The sequence below is a fragment of the Tachyglossus aculeatus genome, chromosome 21 (assembly GCF_015852505.1).
Source record: "Tachyglossus aculeatus isolate mTacAcu1 chromosome 21, mTacAcu1.pri, whole genome shotgun sequence".
NCBI classification, from domain to species: domain Eukaryota; kingdom Metazoa; phylum Chordata; class Mammalia; order Monotremata; family Tachyglossidae; genus Tachyglossus; species Tachyglossus aculeatus.
The window spans coordinates 83,896,907-83,909,086 of record NC_052086.1 but is presented as its reverse complement, the minus strand read 5'-3'; positions in this window follow the sequence as shown (position 1 = coordinate 83,909,086).

The following is a 12,180-nucleotide window of genomic DNA, read 5'->3' as shown; positions in this document are numbered from 1 at the left end:
CTGTGATTATTTAATTCCCCAGCAGACTTAAGCCCTACAACGGTGATAACATGTAGTGTGGTGGGAAAAATGTGGGTTCAATAATGATAAACATTAATAGCAAGTGATGATAAAATGATAAAATTATTGGCTAACTTCACTACTTCCCCAGTCTCCTGAACATGCATCTGGACACTGAGAACCTAGACACCATATATTTCATGTTATGATCACCTTCTTGATCCTTGACCAAACAAGCTAACCAAGTTCATTCTGAGAAATGTTTGTAGGAAAGACCTGGACTCTGACAAAATTGCTACTAATTTTTTTTCCTGAACAGAGAATAGGTATTTTGGGCCCAGATGTTTTTGTATTTACATTACCAAAATTTTTAAAAAAACATGCTATGATGGAAGACAATCAATCACTTGTAACTGAATTCATTCTTTTGGGTTTCTCCAATCTCCATGAATTTCAGGTCATCCTGTTTGTGATTTTCCTTATAGTATACCTAATAACCTTGATTGGAAGCTCCCTCTTAGTGTTGGTCTCCACTGTGGACCCTAGCCTTCAAACCCCTATGTACCTTTTCCTTAGGAGCCTGTCCCTTATGGTTATCAGCTACACCACTGTTATCATCATCAAAATGCTCAACAATTTCCTGTTCAAGGACAAAAGTATTTCCTTTGATGGATGTGCAGCCCAGATGTATTTTGCCTTCTTTTTGGGGTCCTCAGAGTGTTGGATCCTGACAACAATGGCTTACAACAGGCAGGCCACCATCTACTATCAGCCCTACTAGTCACTCATCATGAACTGGAGGTTCTGTCTGCAGCTGGCCCTGGCTTCCTTGCTATCAGGGATTCCTGTGGCAACAATAAGGACTGCAGTGATGTTTATATTTCCCTTCTGTGGGCCTAGTGTAATTAACCATTTCTTCTGTGATAGCTCTCCTCTCTTAGACCTGGTGTGCACGGACACTTTTGCGCTTGAGATGTACTGTGTAGCCATGACTATTATCGTCCTGATGTTCCCCTTTGGAGTGATTGTTGCATCCTCATCACCATCCTGAAGATGTCCTCCGCCGAGGGCTGTCACAAAGCCTTCTCCAACTGCTCGTTCTGTCTCATTGTGGCTTTGGAGCTGCCAGTTCGACTTATTTCCAAGTGAAAGCCTCCTACTCTCATGAGACCAAGAAGCTGCTTTCTCACTCATATTCAGTCTTCACTCCCATGCTAAATCCTCTGATCTACAGTCTGAGAATCAAGAGGTGAAAGGTGCTCTGAATAGGATTCTGGATAGAAGGATATCATCCCAGGATCTGAGAGCCTCTGATTTGTGAAGTTACTTTTTTATTGAGGTATAAAGTCAATGACTTTGCTCAGGCACTATTACCTGGCACATTCCCATCTTTATCATTTGCTGGGGGGTCACTGTGTGCACGGGAAAGACCACGGAGAAGGGTCTTGGAAAGACCACGGGGAAGAGTCAGAGGCCCATTCTTTGTTCTCGGAATTAAAATGGACAACACCAGTAAGAACTCAGGCTAGGAAGACATGAAGTATCAAGACATCAACACATAAAATTGAGCATTTTCTCCATCAATGAATGGTATTGATTGAAGGATTATTGTTTGCAGAGCATGAGGACAATCTTTTGTAGCATTATCATCATCATCAATCGCATTTATTGAGCGCTTACTATGTGCAGAGCACTGTACTAAGCGCTTGGGAAGTACAAATTGGCAACCCATAGAGACAGTCCCTACCCAACAGTGGGCTCACAGTCTAAAAATTACAGAATTACTGGTATGCATTAATGTTCTATTGTTTTATTTTAAAAGTTTGAAGAGAAGATCAGAAAAGAATAGTTCCTGGAAGTTGAAGGCTAGGTTGATTTTTCATCTCACAGACAAGTTCTTCTGCTCCTGATCCACTCCTATTTCCACTTCCAGGATCAAGGTGATGACAATGAGGTGGGAGGAGCAGAAGGAGCAGACATTGTGCTTTCCCATGGCCTGAAAGAAGGAGAGATGATTTTGACATAGTACAGGAGTATCTGCAGGAAAAGAACCATTAAAATCAGCATAATCACATCTTATGGCAGAGGCTTATTGGGGAAGGTTTCCCCATAGATCATCTTCAATACTGATGCAAGTCACAGAAAAAAATGGTTAATTTTATTCAAATCACAAAGGGCTGTGTGGAGACTCAATGTATTTGATTTATCTGGACTGGAAGGGCCCTTTCACGTAGCAGCCACCATCTGGACACACACTTTGTAGCTCATGATAGGTGGGTAACTCAAGGGGGTACATATGGCCACATAACAAGAACAGTCTCATGGCCTAGTGGAGGGAGTGTGGGCCTAGGATTCTGAAGGACCTGGGTTCTAATCCCAGCTATTCAACTCTTCTGCTTGTGCGATCTTGGGCTGGGTATTTCACTTCTCGTTGTCTCAGTTCTCACATCTGAAACCCACTGTTGGGTAGGGATTGTCTCCAATTGTTGCTGAATTGCACTTTCCAAGCACTTAGTACAGTGCTCTGCACACATTAAGTGCTCAATAAATACAACTGAATGAATGAATGAAAAAGAGGGTGATGAAAACTATTAGCCTAATGTGGGCCATTAATTGGGTCTGATCTGATTAGTTTGTATCTACAACTATGCTTAGTACAGTGCCTGGCACATAGCAAATGCTTAACAAATACCATAAAAAATCATATACTGTCATTGCCAGGAGGACACATTCTATAGCACCTAGAAATATCAAAGTATACAGCACAGAAGCACAAACAGGGAAAGAAATAGTTCTGTCCTGTGTCCAGAAGTCCAGCAGCATTCTGGGAAGAGTAACTGTGGGTAACAGATTTCTAAGGGAAAAGTATATGGGGATGTGGAGTGTTCAATTGGCCTTGGTTTTATTTCTGTAATAACAGTCATGCAAATAACCAAGAATAACCCAAAAAGATGTCCCTGCAGCTGGGGGACACTGGAAAAATCTACTGAAAATAAATTCCATAACTTTGGTATGATTTCCCATAAACAAAATTTAAAAAATTATGGTATTTGTTAAGTGCTTACTATGCGCCAATCATTGTTCTAAGTGCAGAAGTAGATACAAGATAATTGGGTTGGATGCAGTTCCTTGTTCCACATAGAGATCACAGGCTTAATCTCCATTTTGCTGATGAGGGAACTAAGGCACAGAAAAATGAAGTGACTTGGCTGAGGTCACACAGCAGAGAAGTAGTAGAGTCATGACCTCTGACTCCCAGGCCCATGCTCTAGCTGTATTTCATCAGCAAAATGGAACAGTACAAGGTTGGTACTTGAGAAAAGAATGATTGAATTGGGAGTCAATGAGAACAGAAATATTCTTAATTCTATACTGTAAGCCCTTAATGCATTTCATATACTTTTTACATGCAATTCAAGGTTTCCGTCATTAAATTCAGTAATAAATGTCATGCAACTTACATATTCTTCAAGTCATCTTGGTTCATTGGAATGGTTTTACACACCCCTGGTCGAGTCATCCACTCCATCTTTCCTAAGATTTATGCAAATCACTCTGGAATATTTAAGATATTTCTACATAAATTACATGTCAATATTTATCCACTCATTCCTGGGAACACGGGTAAAAGTTATGAGCTCACTGTGGATGGCAAACTTTCCTGCTAACACCATTGGAAGAAACTCATGGAGTTTTTTCAGATACCCGCTATGGATATTAATTATGTTATTTATGTAGTGTATGTCAAAGAATAAGCTAAGCCTAAGGAGCCACTGAAGTAGACCAAATCATCACCACCAATGTTATTTATTGAGCATTTACTGTGTGCAGACCACTGTGCTAACCACACGGGAGAGTTGGTAAGTTGGGAGGCATATTCTCTGCCCACAATGAACATACAGAGTAGAGGGGGAGACTGGCATTAATAAAAATCTGAAACTAATTCTTGTCGAAGTATTCTAAGTGCTTATCACAGTGTTCTGCACATAGTAAGGGCTCAATAAATACTACTGATTAATGTTATAGTAATTTCGTAGGTGTTGAGTGCCATGTTCAACAAGGATTAGTGTCTGATTTTTATTAACACCAGTTTACAGTCTTCCTTGGGCTCAGCACAGCTCACACACCTGCTTCTCCAAACGGGCTAAACCCTCCGGTATGCACTCTGCATTCTACAGGTGGGGACCAGAGCAGCTTGACTCTTGACTCTTCTGCCTGTGGTCAGTGTGCACTGAACATCATTTCACATTGCTTAGCGCTTAATATAAGCTCTTAGTGCACTGCTCTGCACACAGTAAGCACTTAATAAATGCGATTGGATGAATGAATGAATGAAGGGTTGAGGATCCTACCGCCAGGTTAAACTAAACTAAACTAATTAGATTGTAAGCTCCTGGATGGTACAAACCATGTCTACTTACTCTAGTCTATGCTCCCAAGTGCTTTGTACAATGTGCTTCACAAGAAAGTGCTCAATTAATCCCACACTGATTGCTTGATTCCCAGTAAGGCTTTAAGTGCTTCAAGGAAAGTTTAACTCCAACTTCAGTAGGAGATGATGCAGTGATTGCCAAAATTAAGCTTAGCAGCCAGAAAGACTGAAAGTCCCAGTCATCTGACTCTCTGATGGATGAAGAGTTTCACCCTAGGATAACCACATTTTTTCTGTGGTAAGAAATGATTGTATTAGTTTTTACCAGAAAGTGTATAGATAGGGAACAGATTGTTCTCTAAATTCAATTCCCAAACTGAAACTTTTTCTGGCACTTCTAAGATAACTTCGTTTCTTTTATAAAGTTTTACTATACGTTTGCCAAATTCACATAGTGCCACTGGTCTCTGCTTGTAATAGGACAATGATAATTGTGGCATTTGTTCAGTGCTTACTATTGGCCTATTGGCCAAGGCCTCTACCAAGAGTTGGGGTAGGAACATATATTTAACCCCCTGTTTTATAGATGAGGAAACTGAGACAAGAAGAAGCTATGTTACTGTTCTGGGGTCTCAAACAGACAAGTGGCAGAGTTGGGATTAGAACCCCGGTGTCCTAGATCCCAAACCCTTGCTCTCACTAGACCATGTTACTTCTGAAGACAAGTAACAATTTAACTGAACCTTCCAGAGTACCATTTTCTGACCAAACAATACTCCAAATCTTCGTAACCGTTCAACCAACTCTTGCACATATGTGCCAAATTGTTATTTAGTTATTTATTTAGGGCAACTCTCATGCCTTGCAGCATAATTGAAAAAAACCCCTTGTCTTTGCTATTATAAATTATTGTTTAAAATGTCTATGATTTTCTTGTCGGCCGAAGGTTTTCTATGGTTTCACTGAAGAGAGTTTACTTTTTGACTAGTATTTACTTATACTGGGTTCTTCTGAAGTGAGATTTTGGTAGCTATGGAGCACGTAAAATTAGTGAATGAAGGAATACATCTATTACTGGATATTTAGTAAATTTTTTTACGAAGCTGGAAGTAGAATTGGCAAAACGTTGAACTGGACTCAACTTTCAGAAATGACTTCATAGAGGAGGAGGGAATTTAAAAATGTTTAAGAACAGGAGGGGAGGGAACAAAATCCATGGCACTGATCTCAGACCAACTTTCTGGGATCCCAAATGACATCTGGTGCTCACAGATAGAGACAGTCAGGGAGGGTAATTTAAAGAAGCAATGCAGCCTAGAAGCAAGTGCACGGGCTTGGGATCTGGAGGCCCTGGATTAGAATACTGGCTTGCATGCTGGGTAGCCTTGGGGAAGCCATTGAACCTCTCTGTGCCTCACTTTACTCTTTAAAGTAGGAGTTCAATCCCTGATCTCCCTCCTACTGTCAACTACCCCCTTCTCCTGGAAACATTATCCTACCTCGGCTTGATTGACACTGTCCTCTCCTGGTTCTCCTAGGAGGAACAGGGGCTGTATTCAGCCTGATTTTCTTGTATGTTCCCAAGCGTTTAGTATGGTACTTGGCAAATAGTATGTCACAATTAGCATTATCTTTGTTATTACTAGTAGTAGTAGTATTCAATGAATCTACATGATTTCTCTCATTTACTGGTAGCCACTGCACTTTTTCCCTGCTGAAGTTTGCAGCCCTAAAACAGGAAGAGGTTGGGCAAGAGCCAGAGGCCACATGATGCATTAATTCTTCTTCTCGACTGACAGGTGAAATCCAGCGAGAGTATTTCTGTCATCCTTTGAAATTGCTTCAGTCTTGAAGATTTTCTCAAGTCTGTGCACTGCTGACATATTATATCGACAACAGATAAAATAGTTTGAGGGTATAGAACATAGGCATTCAAGTTGCCTTTTTTGTGGCTCATAACCTCAAGCTGAATATTGCTGACACTATTGGGAAAAAATGCTTTGCCCCTTAGTAATGAGACTTCTTTTCAGCTGGAACCATTTAAAGAACATATCAAATTATCTATTCAATATTGCTGACATTACTGGGAAAAAATACTTTGCCCCTCAGTAATACGATTTCTTTTTAGCTGGAACGATTTAGAAAGCATCTCAAATTTCCTGTTCAATGTGGTTCTAAGTAGAGTTGGTGAGTTTCAGTTTCTCTAGGCAGGAGAGTGAAGTATGAACTGGAATGGGGAAAGACAGGAGGCAGGGAGGTCAACAAGGAGGTTGATACAGTAATCAAGATGGAAAAAGGTAAGTACTTGGCTTAACATGTTGGCAGTTTTGATGGAGGAATTAGGGAAGATTTTAGCAGTGTTGTGAAGTTTGAACTGACATGATTACATGACAGGCTGAATTTGTGTGTTGGGTGAGAAAATGGATTTAAGGATAACACCAAAGTGACATCTTTATGAGAGAGGAAGGATAGTGGTACTTCCTACAACTGTGTGACCTTGGGGAAGCCATTTAATTTCTTGGTGCCTCAGTTACCTCATCTCCAGGGCTAGGCTGAGATTTGTGGGTTTATTAAAGGAGGAAACTGGAGCCCAGAGAGGTGAAGTGGTGTGTTGAAGTCGGCAAAACGAATCCATGTTAAAGGGATTGTAGAGCTGAATCCCCTGTATGCAGTGTCCCATTGTATGCAGTGTCCCAGGGTATGTAGTGGCCCATGAAGTAGGCCACACTTCACTTCTATAGTCAGAGAATACATTTGCTCAGACGGTAGACATTGTCTTTGCTCACAAAGTGGATCAGGAAAGCAGAACCCCTTTGATTCAGTGACTAAAAAGTAAAAGGAGAATAAACTCCCCTAATTAAGCTTGTGTTCTTGACCAGTTCAGTTGAGAACTTATTTGGCAAAGGCTTCTGGTGACTGAGATTGGAAAGACTCATGGGAGCTCATTACTAGGGTCAGTTAGATAATAAGCAATATCCTTTGAGTATTTCTGCAGTAACAGGGGAGTTGGATGGAGTTGTTTGTACCATTTCTAAGATGTGTTGTTTGCTATGGGAACAGAGAGTGACCGAAGTTGCCACTTAAACCTTCTTGTACGAGTGATGCCCACCCTTGTTTAGAAACTTGCCACCTGGCCTTCAAAATTCAGGTGTGAGGGTGTCACATCTCTTCTCCTTTTCCTCACACAAAGCTTCGATGATCTGAGGGTTCCGGCAAAGCAACGTTGAAGGTTCCTCTTGAGGAGAACCAGATTGAGAACTGGAAGTGTGTGATAAGAAAATATTTTATCACACCTGCTACCCTGTGCAGATTGTTCCTGGCGAACAAGTCACTACACTGCAGGTGAGCAGTGCCTTTGGAGGGGAAATTTGTGCGGAGAGGGTAGATTGACGCTAACAGAGAAGCAGCGTGGCTCAGTGGAAAGAGCATGGGCTTTGGAGTCAGAGGTCATGGGTTCAAATTCCAGCTCCACCAATTGTCAGCTGTCTGACTTTGGGCAAGTCACTTAACTTCTCTGTGCCTCAGTTACCTCATCTGTAAAATGGATTAAGACTGTGAGCCCCACGTGGGAAAACCTGATCACCTTGTAACCTCCCCAGCGCTTAGAACAGTGCTTTGTACATAGTAAGCATTTAATAAATGCCATTATTATTATATCTCCAAGGAAAGACTGGAATCTGCCCATGGAATAATGAATGAGGGTCCCTCCCCTCTTGTTATTTAATTTAATTCTCCCATATTTAATATTTTTATGTTTATTATACATGATATGGTTTGATGTTATTTGTTTGCAACTTTTGGCACTGTTTTCAATTTTGCCTCTGGATATCCCCCAGTTAGAAATAAGGTAGTAGCTACTAGGCTACAGATCAGATGGTTCATAGATTTGAGTAAAAGTGGAAGCTCTTCCTTGTTGTGCCAGTGTACCCCGAAACAGAAACAAGTACAGAATCCCAGACTTGAAACTGACCTTCATTCATTCATTCAATCATATTTATTGAATGCTTACTGTGTGCACAGCACTGTACTAAGCGCTTGGGAAGTACAAATTGACAAGATGACCTTCAGCAGTCATTTAGGCCATCCTTTGGCCTACAGATCGAAGTCCAGATCATGCCTTGGTGGATAGAGCATGGGCCTGGGAGTCAGAAGGACCTGAGTTCTAATTCTGGCTCTGCCACTTGCCTGGTGTGTGACAATGGGTAAGTCACATCAATTCTCAGTGCCCCAGTTACCTCATCTGTAAAATGGAGAATAAGACTGTGAGCCCCATGTGGGACAAGTGTCCAATTTGAAGCAGCATGGCTTAATGGAAAGAGCACAGGGCTTGAGAGTCCGAGGTCGTGGATTCTAGCACTGGCTCTGCCACTCATCAGCTGTATGACTTTGGGCAAATCACTTAACTTCTCTGTGCCTCAGTTTTCTCATCTATAAAACGGGGATTAAGATGTGAGCCGCTTGTGGGACAACCTAATAATCTTGTATCTATCTTAACACTTGGAACAGTGCTTGGCACATAGTAAGCACTTAACAAATATCATTTAAAAGAAAACAAAAAATGGATGAGCCTCAATCCCGAGTCTTTGGCCTTGAGAACCTGTTCGGAGAAATTGACTCTAGGGAGAGTGATTTGTTCCGTAAACTGACTCTCTCTCTTCTTTGCTTGTTCAGCTACTCTGGAAAGATGGATCTGTTGCCTAAAAGTATTCTGGAAATGAAATTCCTCAGCTTTCCTTGAGCTTTTCCAAGGTTGCATAACCCTTGCAGGCAGATAGCTCTTTCTTAAACCTAATCTAATTCCACTCTTCTGCAGAGTAAGCCTGTTTCCCAGTGTTCTGTCTCAAACAGTAAGATCCTTGTGGGCACGGGACATGTCTACCAATTCTGTCATTTAGTATTTGTATTTATTGTTTACTATGTGCCAGGCACTGTACTAATAGCTGAGGTGGCTACAAGAAACTTGGGCTGGACTCAGTCACTGTCCTGCTTGGGGCTCCCAGTATTAATGCCCATTTACAGATGAGGTAACTGATACACAGAGAAGTTAAGTGGCTTGCCCAAGGCCACACAGCAGAAAAGTGGCAGAACTGGGATTAGAACCCATGACCTTCTGACTACCAGGTCTGTGCTCTATCCACTATGTCATACTGTACTCTCCCAAGCACTTAGAGAATGGGCTGATCACTTCTATGCCATGGCTCTCCCTTTCTTCTCCAAGATGATACACCTAAATTTTTCCAACTTTTTCTCTTAAGCTCTATTTTCTGAACGAGAAATCAACACTCACTGTTCTCTCATGGAGAATTAGAAGAGTGATAGATGCCTTAGACTCCTTTCCCAGGAAGTCTCAGAGACCACTTGGACTGCAAAGAAATGAATACACTTTGTCTGGACCCCATGCTTCAAAGTAGCCTGCGAAAGGGAGAAACTGTGCATTTCTCTACCCAGCCTTGAATCATCGGCCAACAATTTCTCTCAGTTAAACACTTGATTATTAGGATTTTTTTAAAAAAACGAGTTATTGAGTTTTTAAGTTAATTGGGTTAGGGTAAATGATCTGGACCCGTGGAGGAAAGGACAGATATTAATCTGTCACAGACATCACCAGTAATTAGATTTACAGATCCTTTAGGTCCCAAAGCATTTTGGGATTTAGAGTGTTGGAGGATTGTATCTCCAGTTTTTTTATGGTATTTGTTGAGTGCTTACAATGTGCTAGGCACTTTACTAAGCTCCGGGGTAGATACAAGTTAATTAGGATGGACACTGTTCCTGTCCCACAGGGGGCTCACAGTCTTAACACCCATTTTAATAATAATAATAATAATAATAATAATAATAATAACAATAGTAATAATAATGGTATTTTTAAAGCACTCAGTATGTGCTAAGCCCTGTTCTAAACACTGGGGTAGATGCAAGATAATCGGGTTGGACACAGTCACTATCCCACATAAGGCTCACAGTCTTAATCCCCATTTAATATGAATAATAATAATAATTGTGTATTAAGCATTTACTGTGCGCCAGGAACTGTACTAAGCTCTGGGTTGCATACAAGCAAATCAGGTTGACACAGTCGCTGTCCCATGTGAGGCTCACTGACTCAATCCCCATTTTACAGATGAGGTAACTGAGTCTCAGCGAAGCGAACTGACTTGCCCCAGGTGATGAGGTAACTGAGGCTCAGAGAAGTTAAGTGATTTGTCCAAGATCACACAGCAAACAGGTGGTGGAGCCAGGATTAGAACCCATGACCTTCTGACTCCCAAGTCTGTGCCCTTTCCATTAGGCAACACTGCTTCCCTTCGCTCCCTAAACTCACACAGTTGTTGAGAACAGTGTCCTGATGTTTTAGTTTTTGAAGCAAAAGAATTGTCAGCTCCATTATTGACTACTGGGCTGGAGAATCTGTCAGAATGGACACTCTGAGTCAGAATAAACTATCTGAAGTCCTCCAAGTGTCCCCTTGGATTATTTTGCTTCCTTGGAGGAGAGCCGTATTTTAAAGTGAATTACATTTCTATTCTACCGTAATAATTTCATTCAAGGAAAATGGTTGCCCTTCAGAAAGTTTTCATCTCATGTACCGCATGGATTTTGCTTTTTTAAAAAAAATCATTTGCACTAGGGCCTGGAGTGTGCTGAAGGAAATACGAGCTCAACTTGGAATTATGATTTAGTTTTAGTGTTGTGGATTTTATCTTGCCAGCACAAACTTTTGGATGAATCAATCATCTATTTATTTGAGGGCTTACTGTGAATAGGTCTCCTAAGTCACTTGACACTGACAAAACAAGGCAAACAAACTGTGAAGAAGATACAGGTGGAACTACCAACAGAATGGTCTTTTATTGATTTGCTTTTCTTTATGTGGCATCATTTCTATTGGGGTAACATCTTCAAATTTTATTTTAGGGTAAGATATTGTGACTATTTATTACCGTATCTTCCTCACACCTCTCCCTGGGTGTTGTACTATTTAAATCTATGTCATACCTTAGGGTTCTGGGAATTGATTCTTCAGCAGAGAAACAGTTTAGAGGCTGAAAATATTTGAAACTTTTGTGAAAAAAGAATCCTGGGAAAGATGGGCAATCTGTAGACCCTCTGAGATTGGTTAGGGGGAAATGAAATAGGAAGTTATTTTTCAGCTGCTTTTCATTACAAAGGCATTATTGTTGCTAACAATATTTAGAAACATCATTTAAAAAGGCAGAGCAGAAGGAGTCCAACTCGAATTGGCCTCCTTATTCAGTGATTAGTAGCCAAAGTATCAAGAGAATCAGAGTAAGAGAGAAAAATAGGTGAAGTTGTTGGTGTCTTGTTTGAAAAATACTTCTTTAACTTCAGGTGAAGTAACATTAATTGCCATTTTACTAGTCTTTCACCAAAACATGTAGCTGCTGCTCTCCCTGATTTCCCCTGGGTTTCAGATCAGTAAAAATGCTTTAAGTAGATAGTTAATATACACCTAGTAACTTGAAAGTTTTCAGTAAGTACCAGATTAATTGATTGATTAATTAAAAGGCAAGCTGCTGCACTTGCCCATTCACACTGCAGGAGATGATTTGGACAAGACTACAGCAGATGTTCTAATATGTTCATTCATTCATTCAATCATATTTATTGAGCGCTTACTATGTGCAGAGCACTGTACTAAGCACTTGGGAAGTACAAGTTGGCAACATATAGAGATGGTCCCTACCCAACAACGGGCTCACAGTCTAGAAGGGGGAGACAGACAACAAAACATGTGAACAGGTGTCAAGTCATCAGAATAAATAGAAATAAAGCTAGATGCACAT